At 31.8% G+C, this 27,197-nt stretch overlaps 1 protein-coding gene across 4 annotated transcripts in view; it reads left to right on the forward strand.

Moving 5' to 3' along the window:
- The window catches only part of Blimp-1 (PR domain zinc finger protein 1), a 454,433-nt gene that overhangs the window by 148,383 nt on the left and 278,853 nt on the right, over positions 1 to 27,197 (forward strand). The window contains exon 1 of one of the 4 annotated variants that reach the window (XM_069832829.1): positions 15,867 to 15,994. The exons of 2 other annotated variants lie outside the window; for them this stretch is intronic. The gene's annotated coding sequence lies outside the window, so the exon portion shown is untranslated. Of the gene's footprint in view, positions 1 to 15,866; positions 15,995 to 17,747; positions 17,898 to 27,197 lie in introns of those variants that run through there. One more of the 4 variants, XM_069832828.1, reaches the window with a different exon arrangement.

Consider the following 27,197-nt stretch of genomic DNA (forward strand, 5'->3'; position numbering starts at 1 on the left):
TTACAAAGTGTGGGAAATTATCGAATTCTCGATTGATATCTGAGCAGGCCAATAAGTTTAACTTCGTTATCGCTGCTTTAGTTCCATCCTGAACGATGAACACATTTAAAGTTGAACCCTGAAGATCAGAACTTAACAAATTGAAAATATCGGATAGGTGCGCCAGACTTATAAGCCAAGAGAAGTTCCTCAGGCGAAGTCATTCCTTTTAAAATTTGTCTCCTAAGAATCTGAGTTAAACAAAAAATACTCCAGCAAGCTGACAAAATCAGAGAAATGAAGTTAAAATACTATTTCAAAACATTGTTGGAGCCGCGGACTCATTTCAACTCACTCGCGGACCCCAAGGCGTCTGCGGACCATAGATTGGAAACTACTGTCCTAGAAGTAAAGTAGGAACTGCTTATGTAATTATAATTTAGATTTAGATTTAGATTTTATTTAATAATAACATATACATAAAAACGTTACATTAAAATACCCCGAAAGAGCAAAGCTCGTGTTCGGGGACAGTTCCGTTACATAGATATACATACTTTGTAGACAAAATACTTAAGAAAAAAGCTCGCATAAAGATGATAATAAAATTACTAAATAATAATACTAGTAATAACTGAGTGAAAAAAGAGACGATGTTGAGATTGGTGGATTAATATTAAATTATTATTAGTAGTATAATTAGTGCAGGTCATGTTGATATAGTAACCAAGATAAAATAGAAAAATGCACTTAGGATAGAAATAAACTTGTTTTACAATACATGGTACATAATATATATACAGGGAAGTCTGTCATATAAATTTTTTAATTCTGGATCTGAAAATTTCATTGCTTAAAGTAGTCAATTCTGGATGAAATTTTATTATCGAATTATATAGACGTGGACCATAATTTGTACTGTGTAGTAAAGCAGCAGATGTGAAATATTTAGGTTCAACTAATTTAAGAATTTCATTTCGTCTTGTATTATGAGCATGTGGCTGAGCTACAAACTTCATTCTATTTTTATGATAGAATTTCATTAAAGAGTATTTATAAATTTGGTCAATTCTAAAAACATTCAATTCGGAATGGATCAATTTTGTTGGGTAATCCAGTCGCCTTTTCAAACAAATTTTGATTATACGTTTTTGCAACATAATTGTAATTGTATTCTTAATATTGTAGTTGTAATCCCCTGGTAGAGGGGAAGAGAAGGCCTGATGGCCTTATCTCTACCAGGTTAAATAAATAAATAAATAAAATAAATGTAGTATTTTGTAGTGTCTATTGTTAACAGATGTGAGCATTATGTAGGCTACATGAAAATCCTTAATAAGTGTTTATGAAAATTTCACTTTATCCATATTTCAATGATTGACAGGCATATAAAAGACAAGATTCATTTGTCCGACACCATTGTTTATAAAGTATCTGCAGTATACCTACTAAACCTCTTGCATTTTCAAGCTCTCTATCATCATGTGGCATAGTGTAAAAAAAGAGAAATTACAGTAAAACTTCATTTAGCCGAAACCCTCCTTAACCGAAACATTGGATTAAAAATGGATACAGTATCTTTTTGGACCATCTTGTTCTCACCCCAAATCAAGAGTGAGTGCTTTTTAGAGAATGCAGTAGGCATACGGTTAGGTAGTAAAATTGCTTTCCACACCCTCAGTTCACGAGTGTATTGGCTCCGTCAAGTGAAAGTTATTCTCTGTTTACGTATCTGGCTTTCGTTCCATCTACCCTCTGTCCCAAGAATTGTAAAACCAGCTACGGCAGTTGATTCCCCGAGCATTATTTCTGTGATGCTTTAGCAATTGTTCGTGCATATTGCTTTGTATTATTTTATAAAGTATGTGCTTTTGCGATGTCAACGTGGGATTATAGCCGTCAAATAAAAACTTGACGTTATAAGATGAGTGGAAAATGGCGCGACATTGTGAAACTCTGCAGCAGGCTATGGAATTGAAATCCGAACTGTCTCCGATTAGATACGGCCAAAATCTAAACAGCTACAGCTGTCCTCTAAAGTCTAAAATATCAAACCGCAGAAAAAAGCTCTGATGGAAAATGATAATGCAGACACATTTCTCTGGTTTACCCACAATGTGCAAAAGACATGTCATTATCCTGACCTGTGGTTCAAGGAAAGGCTAAATTGTTAGCAGAGATATTGAAAGGATATGGAAAATATTTCTGCTAGTTCTGGCAGGATAGATTTATAAATAGAGGATTATGGCACACGTCAGCTTCATTTAAGTGTAAGGTAAAGATAGATCCTTCACAGGACATTAAGACACTTTTGGGGCATGGCATGCTTTCTTCACTTCAACACTAGAATGAGGTGGTGTGATCGGCATCACGCTCCGACCGCATTTTACCCCCGGTAAAGACCCGGTACTTAATTTGATAGGAGACTAGGTGAACTTCGGGGCTGTTCTGAAAACATCTAAGTGTAGAGAGTGTAATATTAACTATACTGTAATGGTAACTAAGTAACAATAAGTGTACTGTAATGGGGGTACTTCAGTATAGTTTTATGTTATGAAGAATGGTTTCCATAGCAATAAGTTTCTCTGTGGAAATTCTAACTTTCAAGGACTAATAATAATAGCTGTAAATACAACAAAAATACGATCGTGAAAAAAAACATATTTACAGAACTAATTAAATTTATTTATTTATTTATTTATTTATTTATTTATTTATTTATTTATTTATTTATTATTTAGCTAATAATTGTAACATAAAATATAATATATACAGAATAACTTTAGCTCGCCCCTGAAAGAGTAGAACTCGTGCTCAGGGGCGGATTCCTGAATTGAAATTAATAATTATACAATACAATTTGTCTTATGTCTACTGTGCAATTATAGTATATAAATTTAAATTTACAATTTTTCAATTTTTATAAAATCCATACATAACTTTTTTTAATTTGATACTAGAACTATTAGAATTGACAAGATTAGGATATTTAAATATAAATTTGTTATATATTCTTGGGCCTAAATTACTACTATGATTAAATACTGTAACAGTGTTGCATTTTGGTTCAAACAACCTTAAAGAATTCATACCTTTTGTTTCATTACTATGAGAATACAATTCAAAATTATTTCGATTTTTATGTATGAATTTTATTAATACAATATAATAAATTTGTCTTACGTTAAGTACATTAAAGTCTAGAAACAAATTTTGAGATGGAAAATCAATAGGTTTATGAAAACATATTTTAATTATTTTCTTCTGTAATAAATAAAGTGGATTAAAATTGGATTTAAATGAGCTACCCTATCCTATAATTCCATACATAATTACCGATTGAAATAAATTTAAATATATTGTACGTAATAAACTTATTGACAAGTAATTCCTCAATAAAACAATATACTATTTTACGTAATTTATTACAAAGGTAATTAATGTGTTGGTTCCATTTTAAATGATTATCGAAAATTATATCTAAATACTTAACTTCAGAGGACTCTTTAATAATCGGACATTTACACTGTATAAGACAACAATCAGAATTATGTAATTTAATACTTAATATAGATGTAGTACGTTTGTTACATTTTTCAGATAATGAGAATGGAATAATTATGGTTTTATTTTCGTTGATAGAAAGATAATTTATGTCAAACCATTTTTTTTATTAATTTAAGTCCATTATTTGAATTATTATATGCATCATAACAGGTTTTCCCACCAAAAAGTAAAACTGTGTCATCTGCATAAGAATAGTGAACATCATTGTATTGTTGTAAGTCAATTTTTAATAAGTCATTGATATATATTAAAAATAGAATAGGGCCTAGAACTGTGCCTTGGGGAACACCTATATTAATAATTAAAGGTTCACTTGAATAATTGTCAATTTTCGTTATTTGAATTCTGTCGTTAAGATACGATTTTATTAAGTTTAAAGCATTACCTTTGATTCCTAAATTGAAGCTGTAGGCCTACATTGCTCTTTGTTGGCCTGCATGTTTGAGTCATCAGATCTTTACATTTGAAAATGTTCCCAGTCTTTCTTATGAAGATACACATTTCCATAATATGTGTACAGTTCCTGGTAGAGCTGTCGTTTGCAATTCTGTGATTCTGCGTTCCCTAGGGATGTCTTTCAGGTAACTTTGTATGCTTTAATTCGTATATTCCCAGGTGAGCCAATAATTAGCAGTAGGTATGATGTTTGTTTTGTTGTTCCACATGCGTTGCGCTTTATCATTGCATTTCTTGTTTAATATTCCCTTAGCCTCCTTTCTTATAACGTTTCTACCTTACAGAATTATAAGATCTGTAATTAAACTCACTTCACTTCTGTTCGTTATCACTGTGTCAGGCTTATTGTATGCTAGACTCTACCTATTGTTAAAATTACATCGCCTATCCGCTTGTTGATACTGAAGTTGCTTCCTGTTCATACAATTTATCTGCTTCCATTTTCATTCCAAAAGCGTCAGAAATATTACAGTGGATCTGAAGACATAAGTACTGTGTCATCGTTTCATGTATTGTGAGCTAAAATGAAACACACAGATAAAACAATATCCATGTTGAACCTTTCGTACACTACTTTTAACACTTGAATATAAATAATTGATTAAATGGCGATCTTACTCGTGTTAATTATGTAAGCATGTGCGGCTTACAGCTGTTTCGGTGCTACTTGACACCATCCTCAGAGCCTTCTGTGTCTCGGCGTCATCTCAACTTCGCTGCCTGTTGTGTGGGTGCGTTCGTGTGATGAAGAGTTGAGTCAAATGGTGTGTATGTTCTGAAATTGACCTGTGTGTTGAGTATTTGATTAGGGTGTGTTTTAGTGTGTCTGTATATTTCATATTGTTCTAGTGTGTTGAGTTTTTGGTTTTTGGGTTGTATGTGTAGGATTTCCATGTCTGTATTTATTTTATTGTATGTGTGGTTAGCATTAGTTATGCAGATCATTCCAAACTCGATACAAAGAACACATTAAAGCAGTAACCAGAGGACACAATACATCTATATATGCCGAACACACAACTAATGCCAACCACACATACAATAACATAAATACAGACATGGAAATCCTACACATACAACCCAAAAACAAAAGACTCAACACACTAGAACAATATGAAATATACAGACACACTAAAACACACCCTAATCAAATACTCAACACACAGATCAATTTCAGAACACACACACTATTTAACTCAACTCTCCATCACATGAACGCACCCACACAACAGGCAGCGAAGTTGAGATGACGCCGAGACATAGAAGGCTCTGAGGATGGTGTGAAGTAGCACCGAAACAGCTGTACGCCGCATATGCTTACATAATTAACACGAGTAAGATCGCCATTCAATCAATTATTTAAAACAATATCTTATAAATGTCATGTATATTATTTTCTATTTTGAAAATATTTTTACTCCGCGATTCTTACTGCCCGTTTCCCAAACTTGACACCTGTAAAACCTTGCGTGAGGTATTTGAAGGTACTTTTATTAAATATACCGTGTGTTTTTCAGGGCACAAGACACAGGGATGCGACATATCGCCATAAGAAATCTGTGTGTAAAGAATGAAGCAAACAATGAAGAAATAACTTAACCAGTGGGCCGTGTTTAGAAATTATCAGGGTTCATTTATGGTTGCTAAGTCCAAACCTGATGTTCTCTTGTTTTACAAATTGTCAAAGTCTGCTATGCCAGAATTTTATTTATAAGTATAAGCTTATTGTATTCTCTACTATAGGCCTATTGCATATAGTGTACAGTACAGAGATTATAGCATTTCAGTTTTGTTTAGACTTTCATAGATGTAATACTCTTAGTGGTCTGCATTAAAACATTCTTTTAGTAAGTACGTGACGTATTTTTTGTGACTTTTTCTGGATTATGGTGGTTTAACTTCTTTTAAGTTTTGTTATACCTAACTCCTGTGACGTGACAATTGGAGGCTATCGTGAAGATTTGCATAGCAGAGTAGGGTTAAGTCTGTGAGATGTGTTGCAAATCGGTACTATCCAGATTGTGGTGGTCGCAGCGGTTAAGGCACACAGTATTGATGCTGCGGGAAGGCTACGGTCATGGGTTAGATTCCTGCCTAGGGCAGGCATATTTGTCTGTATTGTCTTAGGCATATGCCCGGCGTTACGCCACCTCACGTCATGGGAGTGCCGCCTATTGTGTATGTGTCTAATGTTAGATTAGAGAACTTTAGAATCATACAATGGCCCCACAAAGGCTGTAGAGCCTTCAAAATTATCAGTACCCTACCTATTGTATAGTAGGTTTATTTCTTTACTAGCCGTACCCGTGCGCTCCGCTGCACCCATTAGAAATAAATATAAAGTAATTACATAATAAAATAGGACATTTGATCCAGGGAACATTCGTGTTTGATAGAAGGATAAATCGCTTAATATGTTACTTAATTTAAATTGCATCCAAATAATTAAAATGCGATCATTTTGGTCCAGAGACCACTCATTGGTGCAATGACAATTCCTTTAACATGTTTCTAATTTTTATTACATGCAACCATAGTTTAATGAACATTGACATCATTTAGATTTAATGTGTATACTTTATTTTACTTGTTATAGGTTTCCATTGAATTATGGTAATAACTTCATTTTAACCCTTGTTTTCTACGTATTCAGTAAATGGCGTTTGGCCCACTATGGTTCTGAATCCTTCAAATAACTTAAATTATATTATATAATATTACATTACATATATTATATTATATTATATTATATTATATTATATTATATCATATATCATATATCATCATATCATATATCATATATCATATATCATATATCATCATATCATATATCATATATCATATATCATATCATATCATATTATATTATATTATATTATATTATATTATATTATATTATATTATATTATATTATATTATATTATATTATATTATATTATATTATATTATATTACATTATATTATATCAGAAGTTACTGTAATAACATTATAGCATTATGTCCATCTAGAAAAACTACACTTTCCAATGGTGAAATAATAATTAATTATACAAATCGGTTAATTTAGCTTCCGATATTACTTCATACAAACACAGAAACATTCTCTGTAGGCTATCTTTCATAGCTTTCGATTGTTGTTGTCCAAGGCCCCTTATAGACGAAGTCATTTGTTTTTTTATTTCATTATACGGCCTTAGACGGCTGTTATTTTAATTTTAAAACTCATTTATCTCATTAAATATCAGTCCTATCAAATTTTTTCAAGAAATAAAGATTATCGCAAATTATTTTTAAAGAAACTTTTGTTATGTAACATTTTTCACAAAAATCAATAATAAGCCAGATATTTCGATTTATTTAATTCAGGCCCCCTTATAACCCCCCTTTTAAACAATGTATTTTGAATGTTATATAGCCTAAAATCTAAGTTACAACGAACATAATGTATATTCCAATTTTCATCGAAATCCGTTCATCCATTATCGCGTGAAAAGGTAACAAACATACAGACAGATAGACAGACAGACATACAAACAAAAATTTCAAAAAAGCGATTTTCGGTTTCAGGGAGGTTAATTATATATGTTAGGACCAATTATTTTTGGAAAATCGAAAATTACCAGAAAAAGTTCGGCTACAGATTTATTATTAGTATAGATTATATTGTAGTATGCAACAAAATGTCACTCTATGTAGGTAGGGCCTATATAATTAATTTATATTGAATAAAAAATTAATAATTCTCTCTTGTACTCTGTTTCTCGTCTCTTGTACCTCGTAACAGTGGTCTTGGGATTGTTTGATTTGCCTTGAATTCCCCTTTCTTCTGCTGCTCTCGTCTACATCTTTGTATTCTCTCAACTTTTGAATTTCCAGATATTTTGAAAGTTCATAATTTTTATTATTACTTTTTTTTCAAAATAGGAGGTTAATTTAATTCGGATAATTTTTTTTCATATTTATTTAGTAGATCTCGTCCCGCTCGATCGATCGACACTTCAAATGTCCTGATCGATTCAGATCTCACGTAGTTGTGCTCATAAAATGGCCGCCGGAACGCAGTTTTCGAGACATTTTTGCTCCACCCGTCTCGCCGACCTGAAGGGTTCGACCGGCTTCTCGCGGATGTTTACGGTTACGAGACTCCTTTGTTTACACGGTGATATACTTTTCGTTTCGCTATACTTGTTTAAAAGCTACAAGTGACTCCAACGTAACACATATTTTTTTGGGCATCGTTACTGAGCGGCTGACGACCTATAGTGCCTAATATGAAGACGTAGTTCTACGTGAAGAAAAATTACGGCAAATCATGTGGAGATTCTACTGAACTCCAGATATGAGAACTGTGCCATAAGTAGATATGAGTAAGAGAATATTTTATTTCTTGGGGTGGGATCTCTGCGTTTGTTATACTGAATTTATGATTATCAAGAACAGGTATTTATGGAGATTAATTTTATCATTTACGTGTTTTTTTTTTAGTATTGGTGTCCGCGGAGATTGTTGGAGATTGATTTGTATTCTTGGGGGAGATAATGGAAATTTTTGAAAATACAATTATTTTGGAATTGGAGTATTAACTCAATATGAATATTACTTTCCAAATAATTGACATTAAAGGTTTGTTGGATTCTGGTAAAGGTGCGATCTGGCCAATAGACAGTATTTGTTGGATTGAGACTGAATTTGACACACATTCATTAAAAACGAAAAAAAAAAACTTGAAACCCTCAAATTAAAACTTTCAAATTATTAGTAAAATGTTGAATTCTCCGTCTTTTGAGTTCATTAATGTAATCAGAACACCTGGAATACCATGCAATATAGCCTACTTGGATATATAACAAATTCAAGTGAAAAAATCAGAAAAAACTCAATACGAAATTCGCTGTAGTAAGAATTCGCGAAAGTGTTCATATTTCGCTGTTAGAACTCTATTTCCCGATTTGTCGCGATTGTTTCATCCGCATATGATTAATCAGAATCACTTAATTCGTAAATATTAGTAAAAATCTATTGTGTATCTATTATGTCGTGATTTTCACGATCTCCATAAATATCCTGCCCTGATGATTATGAATATTTGTCGGTTGAGTTATAGAAGTCTGAAAACAAGGATAGTGCATGCGAATATGTGAAAGGAATGAACGACAGATGATGATGATGATAATAATAATAATAATAATAATAATAATAATAATAATAATGCGTGGCGCGACAGCCTATGAAGGCCCAAGGCCAACCAGCTAGCTGCTGGCCTCGCCTTCACATGTCTGAGCAGAGGTGAACGATCATTCAACCAGAATGGAGGTATCGTGTGGTTAGCACGATCATCCCCTCTTCCAGCCGTTATAGTTGGTTTTCGTAACCGAATTTCGTTACCTATCGTATCTCCTCAAATTCATCACAATGCTGAGTGGGTACCGGTTCCATACACTGGCCGAAATGTGATGAGAAAATTCCTTCTCCATAAGTACTCGAACCAATGCCCATTCCATAACGCGAGTCCAAGTATGACGACTCAGACCTTAAACCACGAAGTTACGGAGCAGGACAATGAACGACAGAGAGCTCCTGAAAAATAGATTTTATCTCAAATACAAAGAGAAAAGAAAACAGGGGAGATAGAATATACTGTGGCTTTTTGAATAGATAATGAGCTATATGTCAAATAGAAAAAAAAACACGAACGACCAATACAAAAATGGTGTCAAATATGAAGTGTAAATTAAACTTATCTCGAACATGAGTAGAAAGTGAGAATCGGCTATATTTTTCAGTTAACTGTCAGAAGACAGGTCACAAGTGATACCAACAAGGCACCACTTATGAGGTAACTAGGCCAGGAATGGGGTAGAGTGGCCAGTTCCTTTCCCCTCCATTACATACATCGCCGATTAGCTATATATTCCACTAATCAGACTTCAGATGTATACAAACAATTGTTCTTCCTCTGACACACATCATCAAGTGAGATGTACTGCCTAATAATAGATATTACATATCAGCCAGAATAGCGGTCATTAGGACAGTGAACCCTCGGGCTAGTATCTCTTACCCGCGGATAAAACATTGCACTGGCATGCATCCGTGGCTGCTGGCGGGTATGCTTCCTCCCTCTCTCTTCTGCACGACGGTACATATTGCGATACACTTCTTAGCCGTTACCCATTTCAGCGAGTGCTGACGACCACTGAACTAGAACACCAATCAGAGGCAGAATGGGCTGTATAGACGTGGAACGTGTTTGTGTTGAACTTATTGTAATATTTTGCACAGTGATTTTTGTTGAAAATATTGTGATTGGTATCAGAAATGATATAATGGGATGGCGATAAAAGGGTGGTGGTAGTGGTGATAATGGAGGACAAGATACCAAAGAAGGAAATTGAGGAAGGTGACGTGAAGAGAAAAGTGACGATATGAAAATAGAAGTGGAGATGAAGGAAAAAGTGAAAAAAAATTAGAAAGAAATAGATAAAAGTATAATAACACAACTAGATAAGAATGATGAAGATAGGAGTAAGGGATATAATGACAATAAATGAGCATAGGAAGTGAAAATGACCTTGATCTCGTGTGTTTAGTTTAGTCAGTGCTTTGCATGCGCCGTGGAGATGCGGCAACTTCTTCTACTCTCTCGTGCTGCGTGTAGGCTTCTTGCTGCCTTTGGAAAACTCGATTTACGTGCTTCCACAACCATGTCGCTTGCTGCCTTCTTAGCGATTCTGTTTTCGCTCTAAGATTAGTCGTGATCTTGCAGACGATGAACCAGTGGAGTCGATGGTGCATGTGACGTGTTCCTGAAACTCAAAAAAAATTAGTGACAAGAAGTTGATGTTGTGGACTTTGGAAATAGAAATAATCTGATAATAAGAAAAGGAAACCTATTGCAACCGGGTGAAGCTGCTAGTACATATGATTGAAAACTTTCACATTCAGGGTTTAAGTTGTGATCTTTGGATAAAGAAATAAACTGATAATAAAAAGCGATACCTATTACAGCTAAATAGAGAGCTTTTGAAGGTGCAGGTTTCGAGAAGTGAAAGTTTTCGTATACAGAGTTTAAGAGGTTAGGTACATAGCTAGTACATAATAGCAAATTAATATAAAGAAAGCCCTGTCATTATTCAATATATTAAAATAATTTTCCATTTTCTAACTTGAATTTAAGTGCATAATCTAATTATTTAAAATGGCGGCTGCTCGCTTTGTCAGAATACAGATTTTGACTTAACTAAATAAATTTCCAACATTTCCACGTTCTGTTATTATTATTATTATTATTATTATCATCATCATCATCATCATCATCCTTCATGCATTAGGAAATTGATTCCTGTAGCAGCTACTGAAATTGGTCCATCCATCTTTTGGCTGGTCTTCCAATATTTCTTCTTCCCCGAGGTTTATATTTCCAAAACGTATATGGTATCCTGTCCTCCTGCATCCTTGAAATGTGAGACATCCATGTATTTCTATATTCTTCTATTTTGTTGTTTAATTCATATATCTCAAGTTCTTCTCTTATTTCTTCGTTTCTTTTATGTTCTATTTTCCTGTAACCTGCTACGTTTCTCAGAAATTTCATCTCATTTGTTTGTAATATAGAGGCATCTCTCTTTTTCATAACCCATGTTTCGCTTCCATATAGTAAACTGGGCACTGACATCACCTTATAAAATTTTAACAATGTATCTTTTCTAGCTTTTGATTTCAGAGTTCTTCTTATTGTTCAATTTATGTAATTAAATTTTTATATTTTTTTTTTCTTTTTGATCATAGTCTCCTTTATAAGATAAGGTAACGCCCAAAAATTTAAATTTATTTACCTGTTCTATGATACTGTTTCCTATTACTATTTTAGATGTTACAGGAGATTTGCCACAAAATGCTATAGTTTTAGTCTTATGTACAGATATCTCCATATTATAGTTCTTATTTATTTTCCATAACTCATGTACTGCTCTCTGTAGGTTATTTTCATTATTTGCTATTACTACCTGATCGTCAGCGAATAACATCGTCATTATGAAATTATCTTCATTAAAATTCTGTGTATAGTTCTTTATTTTTATTTTCCATTTTCTTAATATTTCGTCCATCTATATATATATATATATATATATATATATATATATATATATATATATATTGAATAGAATCGGCGACATACTGCAGCCTTGTCTCAAACCTAAGTTAACTTCCTCTACTCTTATCTGTGTATCACCAGCTATTTGTATTTTAGAATTAATATATATGTTTCTAATCACTTCAACTAGATGCAATGGAATACCTCTATTATATAATATTCTCCATAATTCATTTCTATTTATTCTATCAAACGCCTTAATATAATCAATAAATGTTAAATGTGTTTCTCTATTAAATTCTTTATGCTTTTCTATTATTTGTTGTAATACAAATATGTTATCTATTATTATTATTATTATTATTATTATTATTATTATTATTATTATTATTATTATTATTATTTTGTAAAGTTGAAATATAGCGCTAGAAGACTGATCACATTCAGGTTTCTCGGTAAATAATTAACGTCTTAAATTTATACTTATGTGACATGTTTTCAAGGTATTTTAATTAAAATTATTTTATAGGCAAAGTTTTCAACAAAGAGGCTTGATTAAGGTAATTTTTGTAATTAATATACAATATAATACAGTATATGTAAACATGCACAAAAAATTCATAAAATTCTGTTCGGTAGTTTCAGAAATATCATTGATGTGTGCATATTTCCAAAATGTGGTTAGTTGGAAAAGAGCGTACAGTGTTGCATTAAAATTCATTGCTTTAAAAATAACATAGATATTGAAATAAGTAAATGTTTCGCCAAGATAAACTTAAATAGTGCACATTTTAAAAACCGACTTTGTTTTAGTGTTAAACTGTAGGTCTATCTACCACTTTAAGAGCATGAAGTGCCTTTATTCTAAAAAGTGATAAAGGATACTATTTGGAACAAATTATTGTTTGTTCGGGAATGTTTTTTGTGTAAAACTGAGTTTATGATTCCAAAGGTCATTACTATATTGAATAGTACTTCTTCAAGGGGGCAGTCCATACCTGTGGAGTAACGGCTAGGGCGTCTGACCGCGAAACCAGGTGGCCCGGGTTCGATTCCCGGTCGGGACAAGTTACCTGGTTGAGGTTTTTTCCGGGGTTTTCCCTCAACTCAATATGAGCAAATGCTGGGTAACTTTCGGTGTTGGACCCCGGACTCATTTCACCGGCATTATCACCTTCATCTCATTCAGACTCTAAATAACCTAAGATGTTGATAAAGCGTCGTAAAATAACCTACTAAAATAAAAAAAAATTCAAAAGGGCGCTGCAGTGGGTTGTTTCAATAAACCCTCTTCGAGCAGAAATAACTTTTACAAAGAAAAACATTAACAGTTTTAATGGAGGAAAGAAATTGTTTCGCACGAATCCGTACACATTAGAAGAACTGCAGGCTTATATTGAATATGAAATAAGAATAATTCGATGGTGCTCGGCTAAGGGTGTTGTCATTTTTTGTGCAAATGAAGATTTATTCCCTTGGGGAATACACAAGTTAAATTCTACAAAACAGAAACAGTAATAGCATTTGATGTGTTTCGTTATTCTGTAGAAAATTGGTTGCATTAAGAGTCCGAAGTTTGGTTTTCATTTATCTCAAAACTCATGTGTATGATTTCTCTTCCTTTATCCAAACACCATCGAATTTCAGTTGATAAGCTTAGACGAGTGAGTGACAACATATTCTCGCGATATCGAGCGTGTATACATCAGCTGTAAGGTAGGTCATAATCCATTTCTGCTTCCGCTGTTGTAAGCAGCATTTTACCGGCCGATGCCCGACCTGTGGCCCGGGAGTCAGATATCATGGTACGGCAGCCATATGTATTAAGGACCTTGTAGGTCTAACTGTTTTCGAAGCATTCGTTATCAGGCTTTACAGCGAACTCGTGTTCCTTTTCTGAGTAATAAAATTTGAAAAATTAGACTATAAACTCAAGAATTAAATACCTCCCCGGAATAGGGATGTAACCAACAGAGCTGTAGCCTAATTCATGTTTCAGGAGAAAGGAAAATGATAAACTTCAGGAGCGTATTTCAATAGGCCTGTATTTACCAGCAGAACCGTTCGACTAAACAAGGATACAAGTTTATTCAGCCATTGAACGCAATAATTTATTATTATAAATAAATACTTTAAAATTACTTTTTCTACGATAGTGCGTAAAGTTGCATTTTACCCACTGTCATCGGTGCCTAAAGTGAGACTTGAATGCACTAGTGAGTAAAAAAGTAAGTAATCACTTTAGACAGTGCTATTCATTTTACGTACTGCCAAAGAAAATCCAATATTCAGTGTGCATACTTCAATCATTAAGAAATTAATGCATTACCTGGGTCTTTCATTACTTAAATATTACACGTAACACAATTAAGTAACAAATTTAACATTCATACCTGCATTTTAGCCCTTATTATTCTGAAGTTACATGTACAGTAGTGGCAAAAAAAACCGGACCGACCCTTGTAGCTGATACAAAAGAATCCTGTGCTGTGTATTGTGTCAAACTGTGGTAATTTCAATATAGATAGTGAAGCTAGAGGTATGTACTGCTATTTAATGTAAAAATACGCAGTTATCTTTGCCGAATAGAGGTAGAAATGTAATATTGATGCCAGATGAAAATAAAACTCTCAAAGTTTTTTCGTCTGTAAATTTGAGGCTCTGAAGAAAACAAAAGACGATAAGAATCGAACAAATGCAATAAATTTCATTAATTATACAAGGTGTGTTTTGTGACTAGCAAAATTTGGATCTGTGACTCTGAAATCAGCTACAAGGGTCGGTCCGGTTTTTTTTTTGCCACTACTGTAGTACTCATTGTAACAAGATTTATCATTCAACTGTTCCCAACCGCTTTGTTGATTATATAGGCGGTTTAGACGGCCATGAAATCTTGAACATGAATAAACCAAGTTGCCATTCTATGGGTACTTACTTCTTAATGGTTCTGAGTTTAGATGGCCATGAAATTGTGATCTTATAACCTCTTCAACTTGAAATATTTATTTAATGTAAATTTGAGCTATCCTAGAAAAAAAGCATTATATGACACACATTCGTAAAGCTATCTTTTTCGCCCTCGCGTTAAAAAGAGAACCTTTACGAACTTGTCTCATAAATAATTATTTTCCAACCACATCCCATAATTCAAGAATCTGATGATACATACTTTTCCCGGGGAGGTCTTCATTTGTGAGCATAAATCACAGGAAATGGTTGCGATAATACGGAACAACATAAGCTGTGTCTAATAGGAAGCGTCTCGAGGCACGTAAAGCATTTTAACTTGAATTATTGGTATAAATTGTTAATTAAGAAACCAGTTTATGCATTATCGTATTTTGGTGTCTAACTGATCGGATACTATCCGATTTTGGAAAAATTGATTATCAGATTTTGTAACGAACAGCCTCCATTCCTGCTCTCCGCGTCTCTGCAACCAAGTTTCCACGGTCTGAAAATGCATTCAAGGGCAGCCAGTCTAAACTATACGAAAATACGGTAGTACTGTTTAATATATAGAGACAACACGGAACAACAAAGACTGATGTGTACTAGGAACATGTCCTGTGGGGTGAAATGTAGTCGTTACCAAAATGTAATCGGTGTAATTAGTGTAGGAAGTTAGGAAATTAGGGGCAGTTTTTGGCATTGTGTAGTGTAACCCGGCCCGAAGTGCATCTCGGCGCACAGCGCGCGTGCGCGGGGGGACCCGAGCGAGCGCAGCGGCGGAGTGCATCGGCGGACAGCTCACAGCGGAGCGTGTTGAGTCAGGTCAGGGAAGTCAGTCTCAAGTTCACACCGCCCGTCCGGCGTCAGCGCTGCACTTCCTTCTCGCTCAAAACTGCACAATTCTGTTACCCTAGTGCTGTGATGTGCAGAAACACAAGGTGCCAAAGTAAGCCTTCAAAGTTTTCGTTTTCATTTAAAAAATTGCATTTTTTTAACAGGTGAGAATGTATGTTAGCATGACCCATCCCACTTGTTGTATGTCATGTGGTTGGTGTTCATGTTTTTGTCCCCTAATTCACCACCCCACTGTCTTGTCGTTCACTTCTTTTCAACTCTCCATGTTTCCAAAGTTCTCACTTTTTATTCCGTTATTTTATTGATTTTATAGACTTCAAATTTTCATCTCAACTTTTCAGATAATATTGTAATCATTTATTTAAAAGCTAATGTTGTGGTGTGCTGCAAACGAATGCATGGAAGGAATTTCGTGGAAGCATTTCTACCTAAACACAGCTAACAATTTTTATCTAAAACTAAAACTAAAAGAAGGGCGAAACATTTTGGAATCATATAAATCACTTAAATTTAAAGTAATATGCCAACAAATGAAACAATTTTTGTGTTATTTAAAAATAAGTTAGCTACAATGCAACATTTGGTATCTATGAAATTTAACAGACAAATGACATTGAGAGTACTAGCAAATATATTAATAATAATACATAACATTGATTATATATTTAATTCTGCTTGTTGGTTATGTTAGATATATTTGTAATCATTTTCCCCCACATTTGCATGTGTACTAAAATTTAATTTAATAGTTTGTATAAGTAGCAGTAATGTGTTCTGCATTCTTTTGTTTTGTATTGAATATTTGTAGGCAATGTGATATATGAACAGCATGATCTTTATGTGAATGCAATGTGCACTACAGGTCAAGGGCTAATATTGATCTTATGTTGGACTGTACTTTTACTTTCAAGTCTAGGCATTCTGAAGCAAACACCTTCTTAATAGCATTTGCATTTCATAATTAACACAAATATTTTAAACAGTTACTTAATATAAAGTGGCCACTAATTGAATGCGTGCATTTTAGTTATCATTTGCTAAAAATTAAAAAAAAATGTTTCACTGTTCTTTTGTTGCCTGAAGTTACTTAGCAATAGTGCAAATTATTTGTTAGTCTAAATTTCTAATTTTAAGTTTGTTTTATTCATTTCACTTATATTTGAATAATGCAATCCTATACAAAAAAAAACAAATTACAAAGTATTAAACCACATTATTATTATTATTATTATTATTATTATTATTATTATTATTATTATTATTATTATTATTGTTGTGTATTTAATTAATAATTAATTTTTCCACTATAAGTATTAAGAGTGTATGTTTGCATGTAGCAAAACAGTAATATTTGTGATTACAAAGGTTTTGGCATACTGTAATCTGTTGTGTGAAGTAAATTAAATGTAATTTTCTATGAAAAATTGCTGAGAGAGTTAACAGAATTTTACATTATGTAGGTTATGTTAATCACAGTGAAATGAAAATTATGATTGCTCTGCCAAAAATGTTGAAGAAATATGCTACAAAACAAGAGTTAATTTTCTAGTAAATTTTCAACTCCAAACTCGTGTTGAAAACGTCAAAAATTAAATTTTTGGAAGATGTGTTTATTCATTCTTTGAAAGAGTAAAATAAAGTATTTAAAAGGTACTTAAAATTATAAATACATTATTTGAATTTGGTAGTTATTTGTAAAAATTTTTGTTTTTCTCAACATAGCAAATTTTTTATTTCGTAACAAATTATCGATCGTCCGTTGCATATTAGTGAACACTGTCTATTACATCCGCCATATTGGTCAAATCAGTTGTATGTTAGGAAGCCACGAGGTTAGACGTCGTATGTCTCCGCAGTAAATTAAAAAATTCTATGTCGTATTATTTATACGACTATTTATTTGTCAGATATTGGACATTTAAAATGGCGGATTAGTACTTGCCTTGGAGACATCTTGGTAGTAGAAGAATTAGATTTTGATCTTCTTCCGCCAGGTATGTCGACCCAGTTTTTGTCTGTGTTACTTTATCACGTAATTACTTAAACTAAATCACATAAATGAGATACGCGGGTTGCATCGAAGCTAATTCCAGGCTCAGCAGGATGCAAACCCGAAAGATAGTCGCAGTTTTCAGCTTGTTCTGTTGTCACCATAAGTAGGTCATGTTTTGAACTTGTAATAATTAAAATAGGTCTGTTTTCCGCTGAACTATTTCTGCACCGCACCACATAAGGAGGATACACATGGATTTTAAGTTGTTTTGTGCAAACAGAATTCAATTTTTAATACCATTTTAGACTGTTTAACTTGCACTTTGAGCTCAAAGTATTTCAGTTTGTGTGTGAGGCGCAAGACTGACACACTGACAGACTGACATTGACACTACATTGCAGTAACCCATCATTTGCAAAACACTAACAAAGACATGATCTTATTTAGATCTTGTTATGTTTATTACATAATTACGATCGTGAACAGTATAATACAAATCTGCTTTCAGCATTTCAAACTTCACAATTTACATACTTATGTGTTTTTGTAACTTTTTATTATAATAGTTTTAATTTATAAATCCAATGGTCATGGGTACGTTTCCTGATAGAAAAATGGAAATTTCTCTTCTAGATGGACTGGTTGTGTGTCACTTGTTTTGTGTTTGTGCTATGTTGTCTTAAGGAGTAACTTTTTTCCAAGCTAATCACATGTTCAGAGAGTCTAGTCACCTGTGAATATTTCATGTCCTACGAGGAAAAATGAAACCGTACAAGAGATCTTATTGTTAGTATAAAATTATTGTTATTATTATTATTATTATTATTATTATTATTATTACCGTCATCATTATTTTAAGTATACTAACAGTAGGTCCAACATTCTTTCAAATTGATTGATCTTTTCTCTAGTAATTATTTTTGTTGTATCTTTTTCAAGTTTGCATATATTCTTGTGTAATTCATGTTAGTTCAGATATTTACATTTGTAATAGAAATTAAATAAGATATATATTGAACATTACATAATTAGATACAATAGAAATTATTATTCCTGTTTTAATGCATCTAGTGTTGATATCAGCAATAACACAAAATAATTTGTCACTGCTCAGTTGTTATGTATATACTTCGCATTCTGCATCTTTCTAGCTCTCTGACAATATTATTATTATTATTATTATTATTATTATTATTATTATTATTATTATTATTATTATTATTAAATGATTATTTTGAGTGATAATTAATGGAATATTTCAGTTTCTTCTTCGAATATTTCTGGACCATTAGTTGTATTATAACAAATCCATTGTTTTCTTTTCCTCTTTAGTTTTTATCTTTTGTGCTTACAGTTCATTATTACAAAATATGATTAATTTCAGAACTCGTTAACAGCAAAAAAAATCGTCTCGAATACTTTGAATTTTGGTAAAATATTTAATATGTTGGTAGCTTTTCAAGGTTTAATTTTTATGGTAAGACTACATTTTGTTAGCAGTTAATTTTGTACCACTTAAAAAGATTTCTTTGAATATTTTCCATTGCTTTATTTAATAGACATCAATTTGTCTTTCTTTTTCATTTTTTTGTATGTTACTCTACTTTTACATATTACCTGAGTTACTTATCTTTTTTTTTTTAAGAAAATAACTGATTATGTTGAGAAGTGCTTTGTTGAAATTGTTCACGAACTTCCTCTTTCTGACTTGGTCATTACTGTGATCTATTAATTTTATTTCATTTCTCAAAATGCTGATTAACAGAAGCAGCATTAATAGCAATGTTAATGTTGATAATGATAGTATTAATAATAATAATAATAATAATAATAATAATAATAATAATTACAGTAATAAGTTCCTATTTTATATCTACATTTAGCTGGGTTGAGATTTTATCTTATTATTATTATTATTATTATTATTATTATTATTATTATTATTCTAAACGGGTTTAATACAATATAGCAGAACATTTGAGTATTCCTGATTATGTTTAATACTTATTATTTTTATTTTTTATAATTATTTTATTTTTTATTTATTATTATTTTTTTAGTTATCAGTCCAAATTTTCTCTTCTCTCGGCTCTGGCTTTCTTAAGAAATGTGACTGATTAATTAATTGATTGAAACTGATACAGGTATTCTATAATGAATGTCATTTCCGTTGGAAAACACTTGTCTAATTGATTGAATTTTGCAACATGCTAAGCAACTTCAGATGCAACTATAATGTATTTAGTTTTTAGGCTAGTTAAATTTTGAGAAGTGCTAAGCAACTTCAGATGCAACTATGATGTATTTAGTTTTTAGGCTAATTAAATTTTGAGAAGTGCTAAGCAACTTTAGAAGCAACTGTGATGTATTTAGTTTTTAGGCTAATTAAATTTTGCGACGTGCTAAGCAACTTTAGAAGCAACTATGATGTATTTATTTTTTATACTAATTGAATTTTGCAACGTGCTAAGCAACTTCAAATGCAAATACTATATATTTATTGTTTAGCCTAATTGAATTTTACAACGTGCTAAGCAACTTCAGATGCAACTATGATGTATTTATTTTTTATGCTAATTGAAATTTGCAACGTGCTAAGCAACTTAAGATGCAACTATGACATTTATTTTTTTAGGCTAATTGAATTTTGCAACGTGCTAAGCAATTTGAGATGTAATAATGATGTATTTATTTTTTGACAATACACTAGTCAAGAGTGAATAGCTAATAATGAAATATAACAAAGATTACAATAATAATGTAACAATATCACTCAAACGATGAATAATAATAATAATAATAATAATAATAATAGGCCTAATAATAATATAGTAATAATAATAAATCTGTCTTTTTAATTTTTACGTGCTTCATATTTTAAATGTTTCTAATTTATCTACGATTTCTTATTCTTAAGCGGTTCTCTTTCACTGACAGTTGATTAATTACCAGTATATTATACACTTACAATATATAAAAAAATGTTACACTTGCTACTTCCTTACTACTACTAAGAGGTTATGGGTTCTTTTCCACTGGTGATCCCTGACATATTTTGTTAAATGTTAGGCTGTAAATGTATTTAAAATTAATATTTTCTTTGGTTGGAATGTGCACTATTTTGCATGCATGTCTTCTTTTGTTTCTGGGCTGTGTTAAGGCTAAGTCTTGTGATTTTTGGAGCTGCTGCAAACTTGTAATTGTCTCACTCAGTATTTTTGTAACCAATTTAATAGTATCCTGGCTGTTTGTTTCAACCTCTGATAAATGAATGTTGGTGGAGTATGGAATTTGAACTTGTAGAATACATGTGTATGCAATTATTAAGACGGTGTTGGCGATTTAACACTATTTGGCCCGTTAACACTATCACACTTGTGGGGAGTTGCATGCACAGATCTTTTACTTATCTCATAAAAGTAAAACTTTGTATTAGAATTTAATTTTTGTCTACGTTTTTACATTATAAAAAAGTCATATTTTTGTAACGTGAATATACATTTCATCTTGATTGTAAATATTCATATTACATATGTTTGCTCAGAATAAGTTTACCACCTTTTAATGTAAAGCCAGTAATTGATCGTATGTCAACTGTTTAGATCCTTTTTCAACTTAGTGATATTAGCGTCCATGTCTCTATGTTATATGTCGACATGGAGATTGCAATCACTTGACAAAAGTTTATTCTGATTAAATTTCGTGGAAATTCTAGTTTCTCGTGCCTAATATTGAAGCCCAAGAAGTATATTATTTGCTTGCTCTATTATTTATTATTATTATTATTATTATTACTAATTTCATCGCCAATAGCTCTTCACCATTGAAACCCATTCCTTTCTTTGGTTTTCTAGAAGTATTTGCTTAATTATGTATTAATTTTAATTGTTTAGATAAGTTATTTGCTTATTTAATTTAACTCTGTGATAATAATAGGCCAACAAAATTAAATGGTTTAGTGCTGTTTGATTTTGTTTTATTTGCTTCCTCGAAATTCAAGGCTTAACAATCTATTTCATTTATAAATATTTGCAAGTGAATCTATATAAAGATATCAGTAAGAAAGGTATAATGGTCAAGATTGTTGGAATTAGTAGATTTGTTATAGAAATAATGTCTACAATCAATATTTTTTATGGTAGTAAATTGTTTAAAAGTATAAGTAATTTTTTTATATGTAGACAGCCTTTAGAACTAATAGTTGAAATACCTAGTTCCTGACACACATCAACAAAGAATTTGGGGTTTGTCCTTCTATCATTGATTATAAGTCCAATATCTTGATTGTCACAGAAATGATATTTTTGTTGAATAGTTTTCCTTTCCCTGTCCAGCTTGCATCGGTTAGTTTGAATCCATGTCGATTGTGAATAATATTAATGAAATTTAAGTTTGTGTTTGTTATTAATGTATGTATAGTGAAGGATTCGTAAATTTTATTGTATGTATAGTTATACAGATTTGGCCAAGGGCCTGCAGCATTTTTTTTATTCATTAATGCAGTCTCAAGTATTAATTGAAGGGTTCAGAGCCATAGTGGGCTAAGCGCCATTTATTAAAAACGGAGAAAACAAGGGTTAAAGTTAAGTGAATGCCGTAGTTTAATGAAGATTGACATATCATTTAGTTTGAATGTGTGTGTACTTTATATTACTTGCTATATGTTTCCATTGAATTATGGTAATAACTTCATTTTAACACTTGTTTTCTACGGTTTTAGTAAATGGCGCTTGGCCCACTATGGTTCTGAATCCTTCAATTCTAAATTGCAATTCATTTCATTCCCGATAATCGACATCATTGCTCTTATGAATGAGGCACGTCATGAAGTCGTTGTCCATGTCTCTGAGTTGTGTGATAGTCAGGGGATTGCTATTGGATAGTCTGCCCCTTAAATAAAAGTGTAATAGTAAAAATTACTCACTTGCTAACATATTTTATTTTGTATTATTTTCGTCTCCAGTTACGTCCATTATTTATTTATTTATTTATTTATTTATTTATTTATTTATTTATTTATTTATTTATTTATTTATTTATTTATTTTGATAATAATTATAATATAAAATATAATATATACAGAAAAATTTTAGCTCGCCCCTGAAAGAGTAGAACTCGTGCTCTTGAAGTTTCCTTTCTACAAATGCACCGAGTTATGCAATAATAGACCAACGGACAATTTGAAAAAAAAATTGGAAATATTTGCAGAAATCTATTGTTGAATTGATTATTTAACTCAGAAAATGTCAAGAATGCTGTATCTACACTCTGCTGACATTTATAAGCAAAATTCTTTTATTGCATTAAATGCATTTATTTATTTTGCTTTGCAATTTTAAATCAACTGCGTGTCTATTATTAAAAATCGGTTAGCCTTTATTTATTATTATTTGTGGTATTTCTGTAATAGTATGAGTATTACAATAATCCTTGTGTAAAATGTCCAATAAATAACCAGATTTATTCCAGTTGTCAATATCTCGAAAACAAGTTTTTGTCGGTTGGTCTGTTATTGCGTAATTCCATCCAAATGTATATTTATATCTAACTTATTGACAAATTAATAAACATATAATAACTAGTAATAGGTTAGTTAGTATAATGCTTTTTACTGTATTTAAATATTCTTCATAAAGGAATTTGAACTTTTAATTTATTGAAGTTACAAATTATATATGCATATGAAGGGTTGGCGGGAAGAACGATGAGGGTCCAAATAATAAACTTTAGAGAAAAATGAATTTTAAACTTTAAAACACCCTGCTTTAATTCGTATGCGTAATGTCATTACTTTTAATTTTTTTATTTCACCTGGAGATTTTGTAATAATCATGTAAACCTCTAGTAGTTCTCAACGCAATCCAATAGATGCCACCTCTAACTAAAAAAAATTCATTTTATGGACCGTCATCGTTCTTCCCGCTAACCCTTCATATTTAAAATATATACACTCAAAAGAGCAAATGCTCCTGCTTGGCATACCTCCAGTTACATAATATAATTCTAGAAGTTATGTGATATGATTAAAATTTTAAAGAGAAATTGAGAAATAAAAACACTAGTTGAAAAAAAGAAAAGAAAAATTATGTATACGGAAAAATGTTACCCATATAATAGACAGTTTTATTTAAAAAAATACAACATTCAATTTTCATGCTGAAAATGTGATTATTAAGGTTATTTAATTATGAATTGAATTTAATAAACTGATTGTGTAATATTGGTTCATGATATGAAGAATGAATTTGGCCATATTTTATATTGTACTTTGCTTCAAGTAAAAGACGTAACATATTTCGCCTAGTATTATGAAATTTGTGATCATCTTTAGACTTACAACGATTTTTTTTTTAGAAAAGTTCAACTGAATTGAATTGTAAATTTGTTCAGTGACGAAAACACAAAATTCTGGGGGTAATTGTTCTTCATTGAAGAAGAGACAGGAGAAATAATATAATAATAGCCTAATAATAATATGAAATACGCGAGCAAGTTTCTTTTCTTCAAATTATTATATATTTTTAAAGAATGGAAATTGAGCTCTTCAGGTGCAACTGGTTTCTGGATATCTTGACTATGGTTAAGATCTTTTAATAAATAACCAGAAATTGATCTTAAATATCTATCTTCAAGACTTACGTGTCTCGATCTTCGTAGTAGTCAACTTAACTTTCTGCTCTCTGATCCATAGGTGTATAGTTTAAATTGAATTGTGCTATTGCCCACTCTCGTCATGACGTGTGCCTACCGGTTCTATCTACGTTATTATCCAGTTTTAGTATTCTCTCATTTCTACACTCGGTTTACGATCCAGTAGAGAGTATTCTACGAGGGCTCTAACAGTTTTATTCCTAACGCTTCTGTGCATTTTATTTCCTATTCAGCCAGCGTCTACGTTCCTGAACCACACAACAGCACCGAGATTGCCACAGATTTGTTCAGCCTTCAAAAACAGTACAGTAGTTATTACCTTTCAGTAGGATCCTTTAATAGCGCCTAAGTTGTAGAAATTTGTGTAATTTGCTGTGTGCGGCATTTATATAATGCCAGATTGCTTCCCAGATATCTTTATCGCCTCTCTAACCTCACTTTCAAAAAGTGAATCTTCTAGGATCCTTTCTCCTAACAAATGTAGGTCGTCTTTCCATCTTTTTTTGAAGACATCCAAGCAGGGTTGCCACCTTTTATTTTTTGAGAAGTAGGGTCAAAATTTGGGTATTTTTTACCCATTCCAAGTTGTTTAAACTTTTAATAACTGTCTATTGTTTTATAGAAAAGTTTAAAAATTAGTATAATAACATACAGTACGTACCTAACCCAACCGTGGGACTGAAGCCGGATGGTCTATGGCGAGTCCTTGGAATCGACCCCTTTGATTAGATTACCTGGTTGGGTTTTTCCGAGGTTTTCCCCAACCAAAAGGCAAATGCCGGGTAATATTTTGGCGAATCCTCGGACCTTACCTCATCTCACTACATCTCGAGAAAATATTGTAAAAAATTGCACAAAATTGTAAGAATTGTAGAAAATTATTAAATTGTAAAACTATAAAAATTTGTAAAAATTGTAATTGTAATATAGTAAAATTTTGATTTGTTCCACATCTTAAAGCTTCATTACTCATGTAAGATCTATGGAATAAAATGAATGAATGAATGAATTAATGAATTTTCCAGTAGATTATTTTGCGACGCTAATAGAACATTAGTTCACTTTAAAGTCATATGACAGAAAATCCGCTCCACATAAGCATATTGTTAATTACCATTTCTCCGAATGCAATATCCCACATCCATTTTCCCGGATACTACTTTCCCCTAATGTTAAATCCCAAATGTCAAATGTTAAATTTTAATAATTAGACGTATTCAGTGCAGCTTATTCAATTTGAATAGATAAAAATTACTGTAATATCTAAATGAACAGATGCACGTAATAATTTTAATAATTTGCATATTCGTACTGGTATATGTAAAGTGATTTACTTAGGTTTGGAATAATGAGTTTGGTTTAAATAGGAAGATTTCATATGTAGAAATTGAAGGCTTGATAGCAAAAACCGGACAGTCCAAAATATTAATTTTTTAGAAAACCAAAAAAAAAAAAAAAAAACTGCCCCTCACGTTTCTCATACAGTAAAATAATCTGACACATTTAAATAGATTTCTCATATTTCTATCAAACTTGATATAAAGTTTCACTCTTCTCTTTTGTAATTATGGTTTCTTGGGAGGAGGGAGGAAAACACATATTCACATTTTGCAGGAAATTTTATATGTACACACATTAATTGAGCAAAGTATATGAAATCATGTTTCATTCATATTTCAACTGTATCAACATACAAATAATTACTTTATTATAAGTGTTTTATTAAATTAAAAACTTAATGTTGGAATGATTTCTTTGAACAAGAAAACAATATCGTTATGTTTATATTTTTCTCTTTCTGAATTTATGTCTTTTAGCCTTTGAATTCTTGACACTCAGGTATATGAAATACCGAAAAATACTTATTCTAATAACAGTACAATAAACTATGCTCAATAAAAATATTATTAATATTATTATTATTATTATTATTATTATTATTATTATTATTACTACTACTATTATTATTGCAGCTGTTTTCACTCACACACCCACTGCTGTTGTCATCTTCTGCCACCTCAACATTGTCCTCATTCTGATTAATTGCTTTTTTTGGATCTGGTTAATTTATAAAACGTAATATTTAACCAATAACACCGACAATAACTGCTAATATGGCGATGAAACAAAAGAAATCAACACCAATGCCATCTTCATGGTATTTTCTAATAAGAACCGGATAAGTTTATAACTTGTCCGTCTTTTGTTAGAAAGACGTTAGACTAATCTGTTTTTTGCGAAACGCTACATTTTCAAGCACTCATTTCAATGACACAAATCCGGTTTTTGTAGAAACTTGTTATGTTAATAGATGCCGCTTGAAATGAAGTGAAGAGAACTGTACTATACTCAAAATTGGAATTTTTGGACTTGTCCGGTTTTTGCTATCAACCTTTCAATTGTAATACGCAAAATTAAAATAATCTATCATTCTCATCCCTAACTGCTTAGTTAGATACTCCAGGATTTCCTTTTCGCACAGCTGTTTCTCTGTTTGGTACATATGAATGTGGTCACAGGGTATACCTCAGGATATACGGATATCCTTTGAGAAGCAATTTCAACGTTGCAGTAGCAGCAGATTTAATTTTTCGTTGGTATCACTCTTGTAAATTTTGATGTTGTAGAATGTAGGTAATAGTAATATGCG

The sequence above is a fragment of the Periplaneta americana genome, chromosome 8, assembly GCF_040183065.1.
Source record: "Periplaneta americana isolate PAMFEO1 chromosome 8, P.americana_PAMFEO1_priV1, whole genome shotgun sequence".
NCBI lineage: Eukaryota > Metazoa > Arthropoda > Insecta > Blattodea > Blattidae > Periplaneta > Periplaneta americana.